We start from the raw sequence: 25,505 nt of genomic DNA, 5'->3' as shown, positions 1-25,505 counted from the left end.
TGTTTTTGTTTGGGGTGTTAAGGGTTTTGGAAGGCTTTATTATTCCAGATATTAATTATCTGTCCATAGAGTAGGAGGCAAAGATTTTCTCCCATTCCGTAGGTTATCTGTTCATACTTGTTTCTTTTGCTGTACATAAATTTTTTAATTTGATGCCATCCCACATATTGATCCTTGGTTTTTATTTCATGTATTTTAGTGGTCTAATTCCCAGGGCTCTGATCCACTTTGACTTGACTTTTGTGTAAGGTGATAGATTGTTTCATTCTTTTACAAATGCCTATCCAGTTTCACAACATGATTTGTTAAGAAGACTGCCTTTACTCCACCTTATGTTTTTGGCACCTTTGTCAAAGATGGGATAATTATTATCTTTGTAGGTTTGTCTCTCTGTCTTCTATTTCTTTGATCTTCACACTTATTTTTATACCAGTACCATGTTGTTGTTTTTTTTTTTTTTTTTTTTTTTTTACTAAAACTCTGTAGTACAATTTGAAGTTAGATATGATGTTTATAGCCTGTTCTTAAAATTTCTTTGAATATTCTTGGGTTTTATTCTTCCATATGAATTTTGGGACTGTTTTGTCTAGTTCTGTGAGGAATGTCATTGTAATTTTGATGGATATTGCACTGAATCTGTAGATCACTTTTGAAAATGTATCCATTTTAACAATATTAATTCTGCCTATCCAAGAACATGGGAAATCTTTCCATTTCCTAAGGTCTTCAATTTCATTCTTCAGTGTTCTGTAATTTTCACTGAAGAGGTCTTTTTCTTCTGTGGTTAGATTTATTCCCAATTTTTTTTGTTTGTTTTGAGATTATTATAAATAAAATTGTTTTCCTCATTTCTTTTTCACTGGGCTCATTAGAGAGAAAAAGAATGAAGTTTTTTAAAGGGGAGTAATTTCATATAAACGGAAGAAAGATAGAGTACAGGTAGAGAATTGTAATGGTTTGGGTATGAGGTGTCCCCCCAAAAGCTCCTGTGTTAATGCAGGAATGTTCAAAGGTAAAATAATTGGATCATCAAGCTGTAACCTAATCAGTCCACTCTAATTTGAATGGACTAACTAGATGGTAACTATAGGAAGGTGAGACATGGTTAGAGGAGATGGGTCATGGGTGGCATGTCTTGAAAGGTTCATCTTCCTTGTGGTCCCTTTCCCCATCTCCTCCTCTCTGCTTCCCGACCACCATGAGGTAAACAGATTTCCTCTATTATGACCTTCCCTCATAATGTCCTGTCTCAGCTTTGGCCCACAGCAATGGACTTGACCATTGATGGACACAGAAATCTGAAACCATGAGCTCTAAATAAATGTTCTCTCCTCAACCTTGTCCATGTCAGGTGTTTTGATCACGATGATACAAAACTGATTGACACAGGAACCAAGGGAGAAGGAGGAAGGAAAGGAAAGCAGACCTGGGGAATAAAATTGACAAAATTATGCTATATGCTTGTATGAATATACCACAATGAATCCCTCTTTATATTTATGTGTGCATTTGTATATATTAGAAGGATGAGAATAGAGAAAGGAGAACAAGGGGAGAGAGGAGATGAGGGAAAGGGAAGCACTGGGGAATAAATTGGAGCAAATAATATTATATGAATATGTCACAATGAACTCCACTATTCATTATGATTTGAACATATCCTTATGGGGCTATTTTCAATATATGTACCAAACCTCTCCCAGACCTAGTTATAACTTCAAGTTCATGCCTTTGTTTCAACTTTATTTTTTGTTTTGATCTGCTTTGCTTTACTTTCACAGTAACTTCAGCAGAATCTAATTCTGACATTTGTATGCAGCTAAAGGGTTCAGACAATCTGAAGAAATAAAAAGACAGTTCATTGAAGTTCGCAGGTAGTTTGTATTCTGCATCTTAAAACAAATTCTACTACTAGTTGAACTGGCCTCCAAGTTCACATTGTGAATGCACCAAAGGAGAATATTAGAATCACTCTTATACAGCCTTTTTTAAAAAAGTGACAAAAAGAAATAAATGAAATCTGACTTCACTTCAGCAGTTGTCCCAGCTCCATATTGACTTGGGCTTGATTTTCTAGGTGTTTATCTTGAGTCTGTGTCTTACCATTACTTTGCACCACCCCATGGAATGCTGGGACCTGCTTACTTGGGTCTGTGCTTGTGCCATCTTGAAGTGTTCAGGTGCTGTCTATTTGCTGACTTTCACAGAGGACAATGACATGGCCGGATATGTATTTTGAAAGGACATCTGGAAATTCTGTAGAGAATGAACTTAAATAGAAAGGTATAGTCAAATCCATTTCATTCTCTTTCAAAAACAAAAGCCAGTCATCATTTCAACAAACTCTTGCTAAAGTGGCCATTTAAATACATCACAGAAGTGATTTTCCTCAAAGAGAATGATGGCTCAGCTGTATTTTTAGAAAGAATAAAGATAAACTGGTTATTTTTGCTAACAAACCAACACAATCTTGTATTGTGATATTGGCATGATGCCACATAATATAATGGACTGAATATAAACGATATCCAACAATAGATGATGAAAGCTTAAATGAGGGCAGGGGCGATGGACCCGAGAAAGGAAATGTGCACAAGTTCCTCTCCTTGGCATTGGTGGAGTACGCACGTGGTGGAAAATAGCTGGGACTGGCTCCTGAGTCCTCTGGTTTGCCTGGGATACCCTGGATCAACTCCTAACCTCAGATTCCTATTCCTCAAAATGAGAAAATGAGGCTAATGTCTGAAGAACAAATGAGCCTGTGACTTTATCTTAGTTAACAACACACCATTTCATAAAAAGTCAAGGAATTCAAGAATTAACCTACAATCATATTAGAGGGAACATTGTTATTTTACTAGTATTCGACTACGATTTCTAAATATCCTTTAACCTTTCTTGTGACAAGGGACTAAAGTAGACTAGTGATGTTGTGGGTAAAGATTATGCAAAATTTCATTTTAAATAAATCAGAGGTAATTTTCCAACATAACTTAAAATCTTAATGAGAAACCATTTTATTCATGAAATTTTTCTCTAATTCTGGCTATTACCTATGCAAACAATTAACTATGTATGCATGACATTTTTTTAGACTGGCCTCTCTTGTTCTTTTCTCAAACCCAGAAGGACAGTCCATGTGAAAGGAGCATTGTTCCTCGGTAATTACTCAGCTGCTCTCTGTATAGTAGTGACTCTGTTCCATGTGATTTAGCAATTTAAAAATTTTGTTCTTTAAATAGGAACAGTAAATAAACAGGTGGGAAATTTTAAAACATAAAATCTGTTGATTTGTAACTTTGAAGTGCAGGTTGGGTAGCATGGTAATATTTCTATTTAGCATAGATGAAAATTAACACTAAATATTTTTAAGCTTTGTTTTAATAAGAACACAATAAATTATTCCTCCCTTTCAGAAACACAAACCAACATCTCCCTGTAGTAATGCTAAATAATGCAAGAGCTATGCTTTTTACCTTGGGAACAGGTAACTTGGTAATATGATACCTGAAAGAGGAAGTGTAAGCTAGCGGGAGGTAGGGTGAAGCCATGAGTGCAAACAGAAAGACTGAAACCATGGTAAAACTATTCTCTAGAAATTTGTGCAGATAAGTTGTTGTCAAAAATAATGGTTGAGTTTTATGTACCTGTTAAGGATTGAATGTTTGTATCTCTCCAAAGTTCATATATTGAATCCTAATTCCCCCACGATGTGATGATATTAGGAGGTTGGGCCTTTGAGAGATTATTGGGTCATAAATGGGATTAGTGCCCATATAAGAAGATGCCAGAAAATTAGATTACCCCTTTTTTACTCTATGAAGATAAAACAAGAAATTGGCTATTTATAAACCAGAAGAGAGCTTTCACCAGAACCCAACTATGCTGATCTCAATCTTCCATCCTTGAGAACTGTGAGAAATAAATTTCTTTTTTTTTGTAAGCCACCTAGTGTCCGGTACTTTGGTATAGTATTCTGCACTGACTAAGACAGCTCCTTATAAAACTAATCTGTGTTCCTTTATGAAGTTGGCGAAGAAAAACCAGAGATGAACAGTAGTTAAAATAGTAAAAACAGATTTTATTCGGCACTATTACAATAGTGGGGGGAATACTTCAGTGTAGAACTGAGCTTAATTCCAAATACGGCATATTACATTTATGGGCAAGGAGCAGGGTGAGTGGTTGGTGAATGGAAATTTACTAAAAAGAAATCATCACCTGGGGGAAGATAGGGGAATAGGGAACCTATCAAATATCAAGACTGATCAGGTATTAAGAGTAGTTTGCTAAACCACCTTGGCAGGACTCTTTGCTAAAACTAGATTTCCATCCACTGATACCTACCCTATTCCAACTTTCTCATGCTGTATTTGCAATAGAGTCTTATCACTCTCCCGGTTATGGTTTGGATATGAGGTGTCCTCTAAAAACTCCTGTTAATGCAGGAATGTTCAGAGGTGAAACGATTGGATTATAAGAACTGTAACCTAATCAGTGCATCCTACTTTAAATGACTGGTTGGTAACTGTAGGCAGGTGGGGCAAGGCTGGAGGAGGTAGGTCATTGGGGGCATATCCTGGAAGAATTCCTCTTCCCTATGGTCCCTTTTCCTTCCCTCTCTCTTGTTCTTTGCTTCCTGACCCCCCATGAGCTGAGTACTTTTCTTCTACTCAGCCCTTCCTCCCTGATATGTTTCCTGCACCTTGGGCCCAGAGCAATGGGGTCAGCCACTTATGGATGGATACCTCTGAAACCAAAAGCCCCACATAAACTTTTCCTCCTCTAAATTGTTCTTGTCAGGTATTTTGGTCACAACAAAGTAAAAGCTGACTAAAACACTTCCTCACTGCAAAATCACATTGCTGTGGTTCTATGCTAATCACAGTGGTCCTGAATAAAGTCTTTTTTATCATGTGTTAACAGGTGTCATTGAGTAATTTTTTTCCTTGACAGTGACATGTAAGACAATTTGTCCAGGGATCTTTCAAATGGGAAAAATGGTCCTCATGTTCAATTCACTTATAAATTTGTGGAGCACATAAAAACAGGACAACTCTTAAAATGGATTGGGGGCTGGTGGAGAGGTAGGAGTTACCAGAACTTTTAATTTTGGTTCACAAACCTTCTAAAACTAAATAAATCTGAGTACAATTTATAAAAGGAAATTATATAGGAATTTTCTGCATATGAGAATAACCACATATACAATGACTTCTCACATAAGGATTTTCAGTTTTTAGTATTTTTTTCTCAGTCATAGTTTTAAGAGTTCAAGATGGTCAGCGCTGAACTTTTGAACCCAAATCCTTCGTGTTAGGATGAGGAAGGACTATGTGAAAGAATCGGTCCTCAGTAGACTCTCATGAGGTTGCTTTAGCAGTTTGGAAATTTAAACACTATGGAACTTAGAAAGAAGCTTAATAGCCAAACAAAACCTACACCTAAGGAACCTCACTGAAGTACTAAGAAAACTTTGACAGTGTATATCATATACCACAGAGGAGAGACTTGCATATGGTTTTTCAAATTTTACTCCACCAGAATAAAAAGGGATAGTTTCTAGTCACCAGCAAGTACCAGTAGGTCCTCATGGTCATTAGCAGAAGTCTACCGACCAGCAGTGAAACAAGGGTGACCCCACTTGAATGGCCTATGTGGAGAACAAATGCTATGTGGATGCCTTTAAACCCAGATGTTACTGAGAGAATGGATGGAAGACATCATTTCTCTCAACCTTTGCAGTTTTACCCCAGTGCATGAGAAATAGGAGGTCTTCCCCAAGGAGCCACCTCTACACGTAGGAAAAGACCAAACCAATCTCCATGGAGTACAGATTTGATTTGAAGAGTTGGCAGACTCTTGCCTTTACTCTGATTTCTGTTTGTGACCAGATCCTCAACCTCACATATTTTCATAGCTTTTTAACAGCCCTGCCATATCCCATTAGTCTAGTCCAAACCACCCATTCTTCACCCACCCATCAATTCAGGAAAGCAAACCACACATATACTTATGTAGAAGCTTGTTGATCATGGCAGTTTCCCTATGGTTTTCCTTCCTGACACCTGACTTCCCCTCGTTTTACTGAAAATAGCAAGAACTACAGGACCAAATGGACCTTGGTATAATCCAAGTTACAGCATTTATTAGCCATGGAATTCAAGATAGTCACTCTCGAAGCTCCATCTTTTCATCCATAATGAGATAATCCAGGTCCATATTAAATAATATGTATCAAGTGCCTAGCATGATGTCCAGTATTCAGAAGTGGGTGCCACAATGCTGGACTTCTACCCTCCAGTTCTCCCATTCTTCCCTTAATAATCTGTCATTGACCCCAGACGTGGTTGTGTATGATTCTGTATTTAAAACTGAGCATTCTTGGGTGTATTTCAATTAAATATAAGTCAATTCTATACTTAAATCCTAGTTTTTCCCTGTGAATCTTATATTATAAGGATTTGTTTAGTAGTAGTCCCAAGAACTAAATCTGTACCCCAGCTACTGGCCAGGCACAGTGCTGCAGATCTGTAATCCCAGAAACTCAGGAGGCTGAGGTAGGATTGCAAGTTCAAGGCCAGCCTGGGCACTTAGCAAGACTCTGTTCAAAATAAAATTTTTTTTAAAAATCAGCTGAAGATGTAGCTCCATGGTAAAGCACTCCTGGGTTCCATCCCCAGTACCGAAAAATAAAAAAGTATCTCTGACAAAGACAAAAGAATCTCAGAAGTAAACTTAAAAATTTTAGTGATATGAAAATCACCCAATGTAGCTCAGTTTTAAGTAAAATTTTGAATCTCTGAATCCATTTGACAGGGTTTTTCTCAGTTCCAAGCAACTTGTGGGAACTGGAAAAAGAAGAAGAAAAAAAAAAAAAAAAAAAAAAAACACAACTAGAAAGTTTCATTTGTTTTGATGATACCTTTAACCGACTGTTGCTTTTGCTCCTTCTCCTATGGTTTTATTCCCACTTTACGAGATTAGCTTTACACTTCACAGCACTCCTGGAGCTATTTCCTGTTGAATACCACAAAAAAGGTTCAGGTATCCTGCTGGCAGAGGGAGAGCCATGTTTTGGTTAGAATTTCTGTGGATTGGTTACTGAGACTCAAGTAAAAACTCAGACACAATTTGCATCTATTAAAATATCTAAGTGTAATATTCAAAAAATAAACTATTGAACATGGTTTTGAAAAAAAATAACATCTTGTTATAATTTGGTACCCTTTTCACTAATATTTATTTTTTCTGACCTTTCTTTTCTACCTTATATTAAAATGAAGAAGTCAATATAAAATTGTGTGTGTGTATATATATATATACATATGTATATAAATGTATATATATATGTGTGAACACACACACAAAGAACATTAAAGGCACAATTAATGAAAATAAGTGTGTTATCTCTGATCAAGTTAAAGTGACTGGTGTCTCCTGACATATCAGTCTGGCAAAGGAAGAACCTAGATGCAAGATAAGAAAACCCATATCAGATGTGAGCATCCACACCCAATGTCCTGGGATCCTAATCCCAGACAAGTGTTTCCTTCCAGATTCTGTCTCCTGGCTGCTCCTCTGACCTGTCTTTCCCCATGCCATCTGCACTTTTCATTCTTATTGGGCTAATTTCTGCTCTAATACATGGAGCTCTGCAGGAAGCTACAAAAATAATCTTATGCTTTCATCATGGGACCATATTTTTGACACACACACACACAAAATAATAATAATAATAATAATAAAAATCATTGCTTCTTCTTTGGAGGTTATCAGGAGCTGAAAGTGGCTAAGTGTTCAAGAGCAATGTATGTTGACCCTTCTGTGTTTTTTTTGATTGGAATCACAATTTAAGAAGAGTACTCAGTCTTAAAGCATTCCAGTCTCTGTTTCCATCTCCCAGGCGTTCACACTGTTGCCATAAAATCTCCACCTATGTTCTTCTTTATCCTGATCCTGAAATGTTCCTGTTGATTATTAGCACTCAGGGGAATGCGAAAGGTTGTTGCTTATCATGAAGGAAGTCTTCCACACACTTTGAAGTATTTGATTAGTTGAGCAAGATCTGTTCCTCTCTCAGGCCGGCTGAGCATCACCCAGTTTCTACAGAAGGTTGTAAATTGATATTTTGATTACAGGCTCTTGTACTTTTCCAGCTCTGTGCAATTTGGGCTAGAGTTTGGCTTTATAATGCTGTCCTTCTTTCCATAAAATCAGCATTTGCTTTTTGATGGCCTATAAAATAGTAACTACCTTATGCACTTAGTACTCAATAAATATTAATTAATGGTAGTAGGTTCTATAACTGAACAAGATGTTTCTTTTTATAAACAATGTTTCAGTCTTATATTTAGACTTTAAAGAAGAGCACATATAATGATGTTAAATGTTCAAAGAAACCATTGTTTTATTTTTTAGTATCTGAGGAAGTATTCTTGGGGTCTAGTAATACAGTGTAGATACTTTGCATTTATTTGACTGTTAAGACAATAATGATAAAGAAGAAGGAGGAGGAGGGGGAGGAAGAAGAGGGAAAAAATGAATGGGAGAAGTCATGCTGTTAGGTAGTAGAGATATAAGTCAATTCCCCAAAACCAAGGGCCTAATATTTTCTCTGATATGCAGATACTAATTCACAATAAAGTGGTGGGGGTGGTGCTAGTGAAGAATACAGGTGCTTTGGATTAGGCAGAGGGGAGTGAAGGGAGGGGAGGGGGTTTAGGGGTAGGAAGGATAGTAGAATGCATTGGACATTATTACCCTATAAGCATACATGACAACATAACCGGTATAATTCCCCATCATATACAACCAGAAGAATGAGAAGTTATACTCCATTTAAGTATGATGTGTCAAAATGCATTCTACTGACTTGTGTAACTGATTAGAACAAAAAACCAGTAACTGATGCTGTATCCTGAAGAGCACTGTCTAATAAGGTTAGAATATTTTAGGAGTCATACATATTAAAGTGAATTTCTTTTAGAAGAGAAAAATAACAGTATGAACAATAAACTAATTAGAATTGAAATGTACAACCTGCCAAGAGGTCATTCTACCTACACTGCCTATCCCTTGTGGCCTCCTGAGTCCTACCTATCGGGATATCTCTGAATTCACATGATTCAAGTCCAAGGTCCCCAAGAACACCTCCCCCTGAAGCCTGGCTTCAGCCTTCACATGCAGAGCTCCCTGAGGGCAGCTGAGGGAGCTCCATCCCCTCTTGCAGCCAGACCCCTCCAGTGTAGCCCTCTGTGACCCTACAGCCCTTTCTTCCCCACTTGACCATTTACAAAGTACATCCTAATTTATGACTTGTAAAGCTTTGCACCAATACTGTGAAGTTGATATTCATCCCATTTATAGGAGAGGGAAACTGAGGTGCAGAAAGATGTAAATTCCCTAGTATATGCAGCTTTTCACACCCTCCAGATATGACTGGAAGATTCTGCAGTTGAAACCTCAATCTGTGGGGAGAGGTAAAGACTGAGAGTGGCTTCAGAACTGGCTTTGACTCCTGGTCTGATTTTCAGGAAGTGCTCTCAGGCACGTTATGAATCCCTTAAAGAACAATTCTCTTAGGTGCACAATGGAAATAGTATTCACTTTTGATAATGTTCACTTCAAGGGATCACAGATGACCTTACAAAACTGCCTTGCAAGGGTGCTTACTATAAAGTGAGCATTCAGTAGATGCCAGATGTTTATCATGTTGTTTACCATTGCTAATTTTAAATTATTTTCTCCTGCCCTAATTCTTCTCTTCTTCAACTGTGGTTCCCAATTCTGCCCTGTCTCACCTTTGCAGTCAACATTTGAATGATTTCTTCATCCTATGAGGATATGTCATCCTCTTTCTTTTTTATTTTATTTTTTTTATTGTAAACAAATGGGATACATGTTGTTTCTCTGTTTGTACATGGAGTAAGGGTGTACCATTTGTGTCATCATAAATTTACATAGGGTAATGTTGTTTGATTCATTCTGTTATTTTTTCCTTCCCTCCACCCCTCCCACCCCTCTTTTCCCTCTATACAGTCCCTCCTTCCTTCCATTCTTGCCACTCTCCTTAACCCTAACCCTAACCCTCCGAACACTAATCCCTCCCACCCCCCATTATATGATATCACCTGCTTATCAGTGAGATCATTCGTCCTTTGGTTTTTTGAGATTGGCTTATCTCACTTAGCACGATATTCTCCAATTTCATCCATTTGCCTGCAAATGCCATAATTTTATCATTCTTTATGGCTGAGTAATATTCCACTGTATATATATGACACAGTTTCTTTATCCATTCATCAGTTGAAGGAAATCTAGGTTGGTTCCACAATCTGGCTATGGTGAATTGAGCAACAATGAACATTGATGTGGCTGTATCTCTGTAGTATGCTGATTTTAAATCCTTTGAGTATAGGCCAAGGAGTGGGATAGCTGGGTCAAATGGTGGTTCCATTCCAAATTTTCTGAGGAATCTCCACACTGCTTTCCAGAGTGGCTGCACTAATTTGCAGCCCCACCAGAAATATATGAGTGTACCTTTCTCCTCACATCCTCGCCAACACCTGTTGTTGCTTGTGTTCTTGATAATCGCCATTCTAATTGGGGTGAGATGGAATCTTAGGGTAGTTTTGATTTGCATTTCTCTTATTACTAGAGATGTTGAACATTTTTTCATAAATCTGTTGATTGCTTGTAGATCTTCTTCTGTGAAGTGTCTGTTCATTTCCTTAGCCCATTTGTTGATTGGATTATTTGTATTCTTGGTGTAGAGTTTTTGAGTTCTTTATAGATTCTGGAAATTAGCGCTCTATCTGAAGTATGAGTGGCAAAGATTTTCTCCCACTCTGTAGGCTCTCTCTTCACATTACTGATACTTTCCTTTGCTGAGAGAAAGCTTTTTAGTTTCAATCTATCCCAGTTGTTGATCCTTGCTTTTATTTCTTGTGCTATGAGCTTTTTAGTTTCAATCTATCCCAGTTGTTGATTCTTGCTTTTATTTCTTGTGCTATGAGAGTCTTATCCTAAGCCGACATATTGAAGATTTGGACCTACATTTTCTTCTATAAGATGCAGGGTCTCTGGTGTGATTCCAAGGTCCTTGATCCATTTTGAGTTGAGTTTTGTGCAAGGTGAGAGATAAGGGGTTTAATTTCATTCTGTTGCATATGGTTTTCCAGTTTTCCCAGCACCATTTGTTGAAAAGGCTATCTTTTCTCCATTGCATATTTTTTTTGACACCTTTGTCTAGTATGAGAAAATTGTATTTATTTGAGTTTGTATCCATGTCCTCTGTTCTGTACCATTGATCTATCTGTCTATTTTGGTACCAATACCATGCCGTTTTTGTGACTATTGCTTTGTAATAGAGTTGAAGATCTAGTATTGTGATACCCCCTGTTTCGCTCTTTCTGCTAAGGATTGCTTTAGCTATTCTGGGTTTTTATTCTTCCAGATGAATTTCATAATTGATTGCTCTATTTCTGTAAGGTACGTCATTGGGATTTTAATTGGAATTGCATTGAATCTGTATAGCACTTTAGGTAGTATGGCCATTTTGACAATATTAATTCTGTCTATCCAAGAACATGGGAGATCTTTCCATCTTCTAAGGTTTTCTTTAATTTCTTTCTTTAGTGTTCTATAGTTCTCATTGTAGAGGTCTTTCACCTCTTTTGTGAGATTGATTCCCAAGTATTTTATTTTTTTCGATTCTATTGTGAATGGGGTAGTTTTCCTAACTTCTCTTTCTGAAGATTCATCACTTATGTATAAAAATGGATTGGATTTATGAGCATTGATCTTGTAACCTGCTACTTTACTGAATTCACTTATGAGTTCTAAAAGTTTTCTGGTGGAATTTCCAGGCTCCTCTAAATATATAATCATGTCATCAGCGAACAGGGATAGTTTGAATTCTTCTTTTCCTATTCATATCCCTTTAATTTCTTTGGTTTGTGTAATTGCTCTGGCTAGAGTTTCAAGGATGATTTTGAATAGAAGTGGTGAAAAAGGGCATCCCTGCCTTGTTCCAGTTTTTAGGGGGCCATCCTCTTTCTTTTTAACCCAAGATTCCAGAGATGAAAGCCTGCAATGTCTTGCCTGGGTAATCTGGTTTGCCTTCAGAAGCAAGTTTTTTTAAATTTTGTTTCTAATAACAACAAAATACATTCCTTTTAAATTTGTTTTGATATTCGGTCAATCATATTTTGTCCTTTCTTTCATATCTCAATTTCCTCCTGAAAATCTGTACCCTCACTAAGTCATTTACCTGAGAACTTTGCTGATTTTTATAACTACCCATACAGGGAACTTAAGGACATCTAAATAGATATTCCTGGGACTCTCGATCCTTTTAGTCTATTCCGAAACAAAGTTTCATTATTTTAATCATACATACCTCACCCTACATGAAGACAAGAATTAAATCTTCATTTTTTAGGGTAATTCCCTTGCTTCCTCAATTTACCTAGAGACACGAACAGCATTTCCTCACAGTTTCTGTCACAGCAATCTGTTTTAAGTACCCTCTCTTCAAAGTGCTTTGTTTACTTGCTTACCTGGAGCAGCAGATCGGTGATTACATAGCATAAAAATTGTTTTCAAGAGGAGAACATTAATGATGGGCTTAAATACTTATGAAAAATGCTCCATTAATCAACCAATCCAGAGCCAACCCTCTAGTCAAACAAGGATCAAGAACAAGCAAAAGAAAATAAATTTCCCTTAAAGCCGAAATATTCTACATCAAATAATTCATTAATACATCTGAAATTACATTGAGAACCAAATAAATATGTACAATTGGCTAACAACAACAAAAAAATCTATTACCATCAAAATTCTATATAAAATAATATTTGTCATTTTTGGAAGTTGTTTACATCCTAGATATGGATCCTCACTTCAAATTTTGGGGTAAGACATACAATATCAAGGAACTGACCTTCCAACTGACCATCAAATGCTATGATACATGGCAGGGACTGGGAAACTGCCCACATAATGATTGACATAATAATGTACAGCTGGACTGGAATGAGCAAAATTGGATACTATATGCCAGCTTCAGGACATCCATGAACTGACAAATAGTCACTGAGATGTCTTCTAATACATGGAAAAATACAAATACCTTCCAGTTCATACTAGTCAGTAACAGGAGAGGATGCAGCAAAGATGCATGTGATGGTACTCAGTCTTTCAACTCTCAAGAAGGCATGTGATAGTCAAACATCTGGAGCTTGTCTTGCTCCAAAAGATGTAGGCACAAGCGCAGGAAGACTAACCAGTACTTGTGGTTTAAATGTCCGTAGTTGTGGATGGAATGAAGTAGTGCAATTCAGATCTTCCCTGTGTCCTTCCCTAAGGAGTCAGACATGGAGCTTTATGGAACATTGTGCCATTTTAAATACTTTGATAATCCACTGTGTTTGTTCCTAAAATCATCAAGGTCTAAGTTCTTTTATTCACCATAATCAACTCATAAATGATTGTCTGTTTATATAACAAAGAAAAAGCCAGGCCAACCTAGAGCCACCCTGTGTAGCCCAAAAGGACAGGCAGGGGAGTGCACAGTTGTTTCCAGGGCAGAAAATGGTGGCCTTCTGGATCACTTTGATTGCCTTTGACTTGTTCTTCTGCTTCCTTCTGAATGTGTACGACCAGCTTTAAATTTTGTCAGCACTTCCCTGGAGGCAGATCACATAAGGAGACCACATGAGTTAGGACTTCCCTCTGGTAAGAAGGTAGATTGCTCTTTTGTTGAAAAACTCAGTGCTGAAGAACTGAATCAATCATGCTAGACACACAGTATCTCCTCTTGCTCACAAAGTTCTTCCAGGAAAGCAATTTCACAACCTCTATTGATAATTTGTTCTATTCTTAACCTCCTGCTGCCAGAGAGATGCTCTGGTCCAGGGCAGCTAAATGGATTTGTCACCAGGTGGTAATGTTAAACTTTCTTGTTAATCCTAAATACGATAGGATCACTGACTCTGAAAATCCTGAACTTGAAAAGAAAGGCTAACAAAATAATTTCTCTCTAGGAAAACTATTAATCCAGCATGTAATTTACACAATTAATGGCTTGATTCCCAGACAAAATCTTGAGACATAAATAAGCCACACACACACACACACACACACACACACACACACACACAAGTAGCCTTTCTCTTTTTTATGAAATAATTTATATCTTCCTTAAATTTATCTTTCTCTGTATGTCTGATAATGAGAATTTTTAAAACTGCTACGAGAATTAAAGGAAAAATATATTTGAAGACCTTCAACAAAACAATATGAAGGTACTTAGTGCTATTGAGCTATACACTTATAAATGCTTAAAGCACGACACAGCATCCTTAGTGTACATATGTAGGAGCAATCAGGTCTAGAATATGAACAGAAAGAAAAGAGGATGGGTAGGGCCAGGACTGCTGCTTTCAAACAGTTCTCTTGTGAGAACTTGAATAGATTCAGCTTGAGATGACTTCAGCCATGAATGCCCCTGGGTCACCCCAAATCAGTTTTTCCTGGTAGTTTCCCAATATAATATAAATAGACAGAACCATTAGAGTGGCATGTGGAACTTTACAACCAGACCCTGGTGCCAGGGATGTGCCTGACTCTGATAAACCAGGTATAGTCCAAGTTGGATGAAGTCATTTGTCCTAACCAATATATATGCCCTCTTTCTGACCCAAATAACAGGGTCCACCTGCCTGGCTTACTGTCATTCAGGATCACGCCTCTGTAAGTTCCCCAATAAATTGCTTTCTGTGCAATCCTGGATATGTCTGCCTCTTTTCTTTAGTCTCCTAGAACCTCAGGGCTGGTCACCACATATAGAGATCAGTCATGTAGTCATGCAGTACTTGAATATACTACATAAAGTAAACTGTAGGGAGTATGAGCCATTTAATGAATTATAATGATTTATATTAATAGCTTAACAATGTGATCCAGTAGTCATTACAGGCTAACATACATTTTTCTTTATGTTGATATATAAAGCCATTTTAAATCCAGGACAAATCAGTATTTCATAACCAACCCTGGAGTTTTATACACATTGTGGATTGGGGCTTATTCCCCATTGGTGCCAGTATTACATTTTGAAATTTTTTTGTTACCAGAATCAAATGTTCAGGCTACCCACTGCCTGAAGTGACCAAAATTCAGTAATGAGTTGATTGGGAAGGAATCAGGCATACTCAGGCCTTGAAGAAGTTATAAAGACTAGCTCTTCAAAGTTCCATTCGGGAGCTGTGGGAGGAGAGACTCAGAAGTGTGAAGGGCTTTCAGAATGGAGAGATAATGGGGGTAGTAAGGTTGCAGACTGGGTGAGCTATTCATCCGCTAGGGTGCACATCTTCTCCAGAACAACACATGGATTTCCACCTCTTGGAGCAGTTACTAAGTGTGTTAGTCAGTTTTTCATCACTTGTGACCAAAAGACGTGACAACTTAGAGGAGGAAACGTTTACAGATTCCAAATTCCGTTCCATGGACAGCCAACTCCATTGCTCTGGGCCTGAGATGAAGCAGAACATCATGGCAGGTGGATGGGTACAGTGGAGGAAAGCTGCTCAATTCATGACAGCAAGGAAGGAGAGAGAGCTTAAGTGCAAGGAGCCAGTGATAATGTAACCCAAGGGCACACCCCAAGTTCCTCCAGCCATACTCTCCCTGTCTACAGCTATCACCCATTAAACTATTCAAGTTAATAATCCATCATATGGATAAATCCACTAATGAGGTTACAGTGTTCATAATTTAATCACCACTGAACATTCCTATATTGTCTCACCCATGAGATTTCAGGAATAACTCATATGCAAAACCTAACACAAAGGAATGGTGTTACAAAGGCCATCTGGGTTCTGTGACTCTAAAGAAAGATTTGGCAGTAATAACTGGGGATTCTCTTCAGTCAGGGGATTTGGGAAGGGCAGAAAAACAAACTAAGGGAGCCCTTTTTGCACTTTCTCTAGACAGTCTAGTTTACTGACTCCTTTCAGAGGCATAACTCTGTACTTTAGGGAAGTACAGTTGACTAACAGTTGGAGATGACCTCAAGGTATTTGTTAGATGAACAAAGCCTCAAAATATTTTGGAATGAGTAATGTTCTCCAGGGTTAAAGAACATCATGTACCTAATTTTGACAGCTCATGAGGTTGTTTGAAATGGGTATTTTCTTGAATGTGAGTATGGAAAATGACATCATTGTATTACAGTGACATTTCATTTTATCAATGACTTCAATTTTAAGACTTTTTAAAATGGAGAATCTCAAAGACACACAAAAGTAAACACAATATTATTATCAATCCCCATGGACCTGTCATGCAACTTCAGTAATTATCTATCCATAACAAATCTCATTTCATCTATAGCCCCATTTTGTCTTTCTTCTTTCCATATTATTTTGAAGTAAGCCCCACGTATACTACATTTTTCTGCAATTTTTATCATTCATTTTTACCTAAGTTTTTAGTTATGTTATAAAGCATTTTTAACATAACCACATTATCACTAACATACCAAGAAACAAAAGTAACAATTATTTCTTAATATCATCAATGAACCATTGCTCAAATTTCAAGTTAGCTCCTGAATATGATATTTTTATGATTTGTTTAAATTAGAATACAAATAATATTGTGACTGGAGCCCAACGCCAGAGGCCTGAATCTGAGGGCCCTAAAGAATCAAGTCCAGCAACTCACCCCTGAAGTCAAACATAAAAAGTGATAGTGAAAGAAGAAGAATGAAATTATAACATTTGCCAGTAAATGGATGAAACAAATGAGTCAGTCTCAGAAAAAAAGGGTTGAGTGTTTTCTCTAAGATGAAGAAGCTAGAACAAATAAGGGGAAAAAATGGACAGGGGATCAGATATCATAAAGACAGAGAAAAGATCAGTGGAGAAGGAGATTGAGGGGCAGGGAGGAGGGATGGGAAAGGGGAGGAGATGTGGAATAAATCTGATAAAATTAGACCATGTGCATATATAAATATACCACAGTGAATTCCACTTTTACATATATCTATAAAGCACCAACTAAAAATAAATATATAAATGAATAAATAAATAAATAGAAGTTCAGTAGAGTAAATGAAGTTCAATTGAAGTCCAATAAAGGGAGGGAAGAAAGGAGAGAAAGAGGACTCACCAGGGACTGAAATGGAGCTAATTAAATTTCACACATGTGTGATTATGTCAAAATGAACCTTACTATTATGTATATTATAATGCACTAACAAAATCATTTTTTAAAGTAATGCTGAAAGGCAGGAAAGAAATTTATTGCATATAGTTATATTGGGGACACAGAGGGATCAGGCATTCCTAACCCTATCTCCAGGGGGCCTGACCTGAGCTTCAGGTTTAAATAGGGAAGAGACAAAAGCAGGGAATAAGAAGTATGCATAGTCAAGCAATCTGGGCCAAACTGTGATGGGTTAGTCCTTATCTTGGGCTTAGTGAGGCAGGAACATTATCTCAGATAAGAAAATTGCTGTTGCCTGGGGGATAGTTTCAACTCTTGTCCCACCTATTGTTCTGGAATTCAAGGTGACTGAAGGAAAGAATGACTCAGAGCAAAGGAGATAGATGCAAAATAGAGGCAGAGAGGCCAGGCTGAGTTCCCATCAGTCCTCTGCAGACATCTTCAGGCCCAAGTGAAGAGTCATAGCTTTTAGCAAAAGCAGCCTCTGAGACCTTATTACAATATCTGCCCAATGCAATTGATTATCTGAAGTCTTTTTTTCTGTGAAATTTCTTTCTCTCTCTCTCTCTTTAGAAACTAGACTTTGAATCTTGTAGATTTTCCAGTAGTCTAGATTTTGTTGATTATTTCCCCTGAGGTATAGGTTAACATGTTCCTTTATCTCATTTCCTATAAGTAGGAGGTTGGACTCAGAGGCTTTATCACATTTAATCATTAGGTTTTTTTTCCCCCAAGAGCACACCATAAGTAGCAGAGTGTTCTTCTATCAGGAAGAACATAACATCTGATCCTCTATTTTTGTGGAGTTAGTAGCCGTTGATGGTCATGACCCAGATCTAAATATAATGAATAAATCATGTTCACTGAAAAACTGTGTTACTCTACTTCTATTGTCACCAGAAGTGATCCTAGGAGTTCCCAGAGAAAGGGTTGTTTGTGGGCAAGGTTGCATATTGCCCTCAAACAGTACTTTTTATGGACAAAGACGGGTCAAGGGTGAACTGGGTTCCTCTTCTCAAATAGTACTTTCTATGGACAAAGATGGGCCAAGGGTGAACTGGGTTCCTCTTGAATTTCTTATTTTACCTTCATAGGTATTTCCTGCATTTCAGTGATTTTGGGTGCTTTCCTTTTGAGACTCAGTATGACTTTTTTTTTTCCGTGTATCTCCAAATTCACATCTAATTATCACTTTTTAATTTCTAGCTAGAACATTTCTATGACTCTTCATTGTGAAGTCAACTTTGAAAGTTCTTTAAAAAAAAAAAAAAAACCTTTCATTTTCTTAAATGAATGCTATTATCTCATGCTGGAATTTTTAAAGTCTGCTTTGAAATTCACAAGATGAGATCAAAATGCAAAACTGATCAATCCTTCCCTTTCCAAGAGCAATCAACTTTAATCCCAAAGTTAGCTTCATTAAAGCAGAAAATCTGCAGGAGGAAAGAAAGATAACAAATGATTGAGTAGCACAAAATGCACTGGGTGAAATCCCAAAATGGTTTCCTATACATCTATATTCAATTAGGGATATTAGAACATGCATTTGGGTGTTAGCAGTACTCTGGTATCCTGGTAAGGAGATGCATTCTGAAGGATTTGAAATGCTTAGTGTCTGCATAGTAGAGTTGACTCTACTATAGCAGAAGGTCAGAAATGACTCATCTATTAATTGGGGAACATGTATTAATACATGGGCCAGTAAGGCATCTTTCCCTATTAACGAAAGGGTTTATTTTCTATTGTCTCCATCTCCCCACTTAGCTGGAGTCTGACTGAAAACACAGAACTGAGCTTCAGCTCTAAGGCAATGTGTGTCTGGACTGGGCCCTTCAACAGAACTGACAAGTCCTGGGAGTCATTTGGGGTTCACACATCATTTCTCCAGAACATCTTCCTGCACTAGCTTAGCATCTTCTCACTTACTGAGGAAACAGCCTCTTCTTTGTTTAGTTTATTAAGTCAGCAGGAGGTTCCTGAGGGAAGAACTGGGGAGACTAATTACTGGCAGCTGGAGTACCTGCAACTGCTGGAGCCACTTAAATTGTTTTGCCAGCAGTCCCAGGAATCACAGAAGGGATGCCAGGAGGCAGAACTTGTTCTGAAAGAAAGCTAACTGCTGCATGTGCACTGGGTTTGAGTATCTACATTCAATTCTATCCCCTAGTGTCTTGGCCAGAGTTCAGGGCTGCCTGAGCCAGATGCTTCCCAAAAAAAGACTTCCAGGCTCTCTGCTACTAGGGAGAGTACCCCATGACACTAATCACCATATTTTATGCAGCAGACATTGGTACACAAGGTCTGAAAAAAATGCTTTCCAACATGTGGAAAAGTAGATGGGAAGTTATGTGCATTTATTCAAATGGTCTTATTCATTAATATGAACAGAATCAAGAAATGGAACCATGACAGAAATTCTAGAGGCATAGAGAATGTGCCACTGAACAACACTCATGTTTAAGAGAAGTCCTCACCACTGTTCTGTGGGCAGATCATCCGTCCTCTACCTCCCAATTGGAAAGACTGTCTATATGTGCTTACGTCTCTCCACTCACTTATTTATAGGTCTATGTAGGGAATAAATGAACTGGCAAGCACCTTGCCCATAGCCACAATCCAATCTTTAGTAATTCTTCCTGCCACACGATCCTCAGTGACAGTCACCTTTGGGCCCCCAACAGTTTTTCTGGTCTCTATCAATCATGGTGCCACAAGTTGAGGCTCCCAGCCCATGACAATTGCAGGACCTCATGTCAACCCAATTTAAGTTGGAAGAAAATGGCTCACCTAATTAGTTCTCTACATTTTCAGGAGAGAATTCTGAGGCTTAATGCTAATTATCATTTTTCATCTGGGCACTGCAAGCTGGAGTCTCAAGACTGGTCATTTATAAATTTTGATAGTCAAGGAGGAAGAGTCAATACAAACACTGAATACACAGCAATTATTTTCCTGTCTCATACTTTGAATGTTCACAGCCTTAATTAAAACTGTAGAATACAGTATTCTAAAATGTAGGCTCTGCATTTGGATTGTCTAGCTACTGATACTGGGTTCATCACTTGATAACTCTGAGACATTAGATAACTTAGCATTTTAAGTCTCTGTTTCCGTATTTGTCCACTGGGGATAGTAATTCTCTTCTCAACAATTTGTAGTGGGTGAGGAGAAAGCAAAATAATGCTGTAAATGTCCATAAGATTTGATCTAAGAAAAGTTTAAGCATTGTTATCTTTCTCATTGTTACCGATTTTTGACCCCAAACAAGGTTCTTTTTCCCTCTGGAACTGTGGAAATAATTATTACAAGACCCAGTGCCAACTGAACAGTGAAGGATAATTTTATTCTTGGTCAAGAGTAGGAGAAATGGGAGATTGACTAGCAAATCAAACTGTTGAGGGTTGGGAAGTTATAGATAAAAGGTAAAATAAATGAGGGGAGGGATAGTTAATAAAAGGGAGAGGTATTCATGTCTTTTCTGGGAATGTAGAAAGATTTGGGGGCTCACATCTTTGGACTCACAGAACAGTACATCATGTCAGAAGCATGTGGTGCACCAAAGCTACTCATGTCAGCCAGGAAGAAAAAAGATAGATGAAGGAGTTCTGTCCCAATATCCCCTTCAAGGACACACCCACAATGACAACTTCTTCCCACTAAGCTTCACTTCTTAAAGGTTCCACCACCTCCAAATCCATACAGCAGCTAAGAAGGAACAAGCCATTGGTTCTTCTTCTTAGAGGTTTGAACAGAAGGCAAAAACACCAAAGTGTGATTGCACTTCAAATCACAAACCAAAAGTGAAATAATGAGATGAAAATAGAGACATGTTGAGAAAACCGCACATTTGCTTCATATGTTTCCATTCAAAGTAAAGCTCAGAAAGGAAAACATATGTTTTCTTCCTCCATATGTAACCTTGTAAGGCTGAAATAGTATTTCAACCTGATGGAGTCACACATTAGTATGGTAGGCCCTCCTTATTTGCAGGAGATACTTTCCAAATCCCCCAGTGGATACCAGAAATGATGCATAGCATCACACCTACATGTACTACATTTTTTTTCTATCCATACATCCCTATGATAAAGTTTAATTTACAAAATAAGCCCAGTAAGAGATTAACAGCAACTACTAATAAAGTAGAACGTGTGTAATAATATAGCTTAATTAAGGTTATAAATCGTTTATATCTGATAACCACAGAAGGTGAAACAGTGGGTGCACGTAGTAGGACTACTGATTGTCAAAAGACAAAATTAAAACAAATTTCTCTTAAAGATCTCGATTGGCTTTTATTTATAATTCTAGGATCACATAGTCCTCCAAACTAGATACAAAGAATTCTAGGACTGCAACGTGGTCAGGCAGAATTTATGGACAGAAAATGGAAGTGAGGTACAGAGAAAGAAGAGCTTAAAGGGTCTGCCCTGTTTGAAACAGTTCTCCATCTATGACCAACTGAAGCTCAGCTGCTATAACTAGCTGAAACTCAAACGCCTAGTACACGAGAATACTCCTAAGCTAGGTACAGTTAGCATGATGATTCCATATTGGTCTAGTCTCTTGGGCACAGTACAGAAACCTAAAGCAAATCAATAACCTTCTACAAATTTTATTCAACAGTATAAAAGGGGGGAAAACCAGGAAGCCACAACAAGCCTCCCAGCCACTGAGCAATCTGAAATACATTTTAAAAAAATGCTCCAAATGACTTGAGAAAACATTTTAAAATATTCTAAGACAACAATTGTTTAGAGCAAGCCAAAGATACTTATTTTTATTTTTTAAAGATTTTTGGCTTTTAATGAAGGGGAAGAGATTAAAGAGGCAACGTTTCTCAGAACTGAAATAAGTTCTCAGAAGTATTGGAGGTTTTCAAAGGACTCTTGAAAATCAAGCCAGATAAAAATGCCTCTTTAACTTATTTTCTCAGTGACCTATTTTTGCCTCCCAGTGTTAAGTTTTATTTTTCAAGTGCCCTTAAAATTGTGACTAACCATGACCTCCATCATAATCCTTTAGATTATAATGACAAATATCATATCTCTGGTAATTTTTAGGAAATGTGGAAAAAAAAATTCTGTGGAACTTTCCCTCAACTTGTACAAAAGATTTGGAGTATGATTCAAACACCAGTTCAAATATGATTATATTCTAAATATCTTAGTTTAGAAACTTATGTTCCCAGTCCCTTTAGACATCAAGTTGAGGTATACGAGATCAAGTCAAGAGCATGATGCCCTCTGTGACTGGGGCAATCCATGGCCACTATACGGTATGCTGAGGACACAAAGGAGCCGGGACTTCCTCTGCCCAGCTGCCCTGTCCAGCCCACCACCTAATAATCAACTTTATAGAACTTCAAATTCATTTAAGCATTACCCAATGTTCTGCTCATATAACAGGGGTCCCTCTCATGTAATGAGGGTCAGTTTCATGCTTTGAATATAAACCTTGCTGCTTGACCACTGGTGGATTATTTTTAAAGAGACATGTGTTTTTTTTTTTTTTTCTTCTTCTTTCTTCTTCTCAATCTTCCCCTTCCCAGCAGATTAATATTCTTCCTGTTCTAAGTCAAGTTATCTACACTTTTGCTCAGTGTTCTTAATAAATAAACTCTAGACCAAAGAAACTCCAGACCTGAAACAGAAGCAACAGCTCTTTCAAGGATGTAAGTTAAATATTAATTAGATTTGCTGATAACCATACTTGGAAAACTGCACTAGTATCCCCTTTTTTAAAACCCTCTGTTCCCCCTGGCAGTTGGAATGCGAACTCAGATCAATTTCGAGCAATGAAATGGAAGATGCCATCAAGCCTACTCACTAAGGGAAGCCCAGGACCAGAAGAATTCTTAGCCTAGTTTACAAGACCTTCAAAGAAGAACTAATACTAATACTCCTCAAATTATTCTATACAATGGAAAAGGAGGGAACCCTTCGAAACTCATCCTATGAGACTAGTTTCACCCTGATACCAAAACTTGACAAAGACACATCAAGGAAAGAGAACGTCAGACCAATATTCCTGATGAACATAGATGCAAAATTTCTCAATAAAATTCTGGCAAATCACATGTAAAGTCATATTTAAAAGATAGTGCACCACCGTTAACTGGAGTTTATCCCAGGGATGCAAGATTGGTTCAACATACAGAAACCAATAAATCTAATTAATCACATCAACAGACCTAAAGACAAGAATCATATGATCATCTCAATATCTCAATATGCATCTCAATATGCAGAGAAAGCATTTGACAAAAATCATTGCCAAAAACCCCTTCAAAACACTAGAAAAACTAGGCATAGTAGGAGCATACCTCAACATTGTAAAACTGTCTATGCTAAGCGCAAGGACACCATCATTTTTAATGAAGAAAAATTGAAAACATTCCCTCTAAGAATGGGAATAAACCAAGGATGCCCTCTTTCACCACTTCTACTCAACATCATCCTTGAAACTCTAACCAGAGCAATTAGAAGAAATTAAAGGGATACAAATAGGAAAAGAAAAACTGAAGTTATCACTATTTGATGATGACTTGATTCTATATCTAGAAGATCCAAAAAATTCCACCAGAAACATTTTAGAATTAATAAGTTAAGACAGCAAAGTAGCAGGATATAAAATTAATACCCATAAATCAAATGTATTCCTATACCTCAGTAATGAATGCACTGAAAAAGAAATTAGGAAAACTACCCCATTCCTAATAGACTAAAAAAAATAAAATATTTGGGAATCAATCTAACAACAGAAGTGAAAGACCTCTACAGTGAAAACTACAGAACACCAAAGAAAGAAATTGAAGAAGACATTTGAAGAGGGAAAGGTCTCCCATGTTCTTGGATAGGCAGAATTAACATTAACAAAATGGACATACCACCAAAACTGTTATACATATTTAATGAAATTCCTATTAAAATCCCAATGACATTTTTCATAGAACTAGAAAAAGCAATCATGAAATTCATTTGGAAAAATAAGAGAACCAGAAGAGATAAAGCAGTCCTCAGCAAGAAAAATGAGGCAGGAAGCATCACAATTCCAGACCTTAAATTATACTAGAGCTATACTAACAAAAACAGCATGGTATTGGCACCAAAACAGTATGTAGACCAATGGTACAGAATAGAAGACACAGAGACAAACCCACATAAATACAGTTACTTCATACTAGACAAAGGTGCCAAAAACATACATTGGAAAAAAGATAGCCTGTTCAACAAATGGTGCTGGGAAAACTGGGGCTCCATATATGCCCAAATGAAATTAAACCCCTATCTCTTACCCTGCACAAAAATCAACTCAAAGTGGATCAAAGACTTAGGCACTAGAACAGAGAGAGACCCCTTGCCTAAAAGAAGAAAAAGGAGGCCCAAATCTTCATCATGTCAGCTTAGGACCTGACTTCCTTAACAAGACTTCCAAAGCACAAGAAGTAAAATCAAAAATCAATAAATGGGATGGAATCAATCTAAAAAGCTTCTTCTCAGCAAAGGAAACAAACAATAACATGAAGAGAGCCTACAGAGTGGGAGAAAATCTTTACCACACATGCCTCAGATAGAGCATTAATCTCCAGGATATATAAAGAACTCAAAAAACTTAACACCAAAAAATCAAATAACCAAATAAATAAATGGGCAAGGGAACTAAAGAGATACTTCACAGAGGAAGAAATACAATCGATCAACAAATACACAAAAAATGTTCAACATCTCTAGCAATTAGAGAAATGCAAATCAAAACAATACTGAGATTCCATCTCACTCCAGTCTGAATGGCAATCATCTAGGATACAAGCAACAATAGATGTTGGTGAGGATGTGGGGAGAGAGGTACAATAATACATTGCTGGTGGGATTGCAAATTGGTGCAAGCACTACAGAAAACAGTATAGAGATTCCTCAGAAAACTTGAAATGGAACCACCATTTGACCCAGTCATCCTACTACTGGGTTAATACCCAAAGACTTAAAATCAGCATACTACAGTGACACAGCCACATCAATGTTTATAGCAGCTCAGTTCACAATAGCTAGATTGTGGAACCAACATGGATACCCTTCAACAGATGAATGGGTAAAGAAACTGTGGTATATATACACCATGGAATATTACTCAGCACTAAAGAATGAAATTATGACATCTGCCAGTAAATGGATGGAATTAGAGAATAGCATGTTAAATGAAATAAGCCGATCCCAAAGAACCAAAGTTCTAATGTTTTCTCTGATATGCAGATGCTAATTCAA

At 37.4% G+C, this 25,505-nt stretch overlaps 1 long non-coding RNA gene across 1 annotated transcript in view; it reads right to left on the bottom strand.

Annotated features, from left to right (window-relative positions):
• Positions 1-2,083: 2,083 nt before the first annotated feature.
• The window catches only part of LOC306648101, a 151,897-nt gene continuing 128,475 nt past the window's right edge, over positions 2,084-25,505 (bottom strand). The window contains exon 3 of the long non-coding RNA XR_013760293.1: positions 2,084-2,256. This is a non-coding gene — a long non-coding RNA (uncharacterized lncRNA). The remainder of the gene's footprint in view (positions 2,257-25,505) is intronic.

The sequence above is a fragment of the Sciurus vulgaris genome, assembly GCF_902686455.1.
Source record: "Sciurus vulgaris genome assembly, chromosome: 1".
NCBI lineage: Eukaryota > Metazoa > Chordata > Mammalia > Rodentia > Sciuridae > Sciurus > Sciurus vulgaris.
This window is presented reverse-complemented; position numbering and strand designations above follow the sequence as displayed.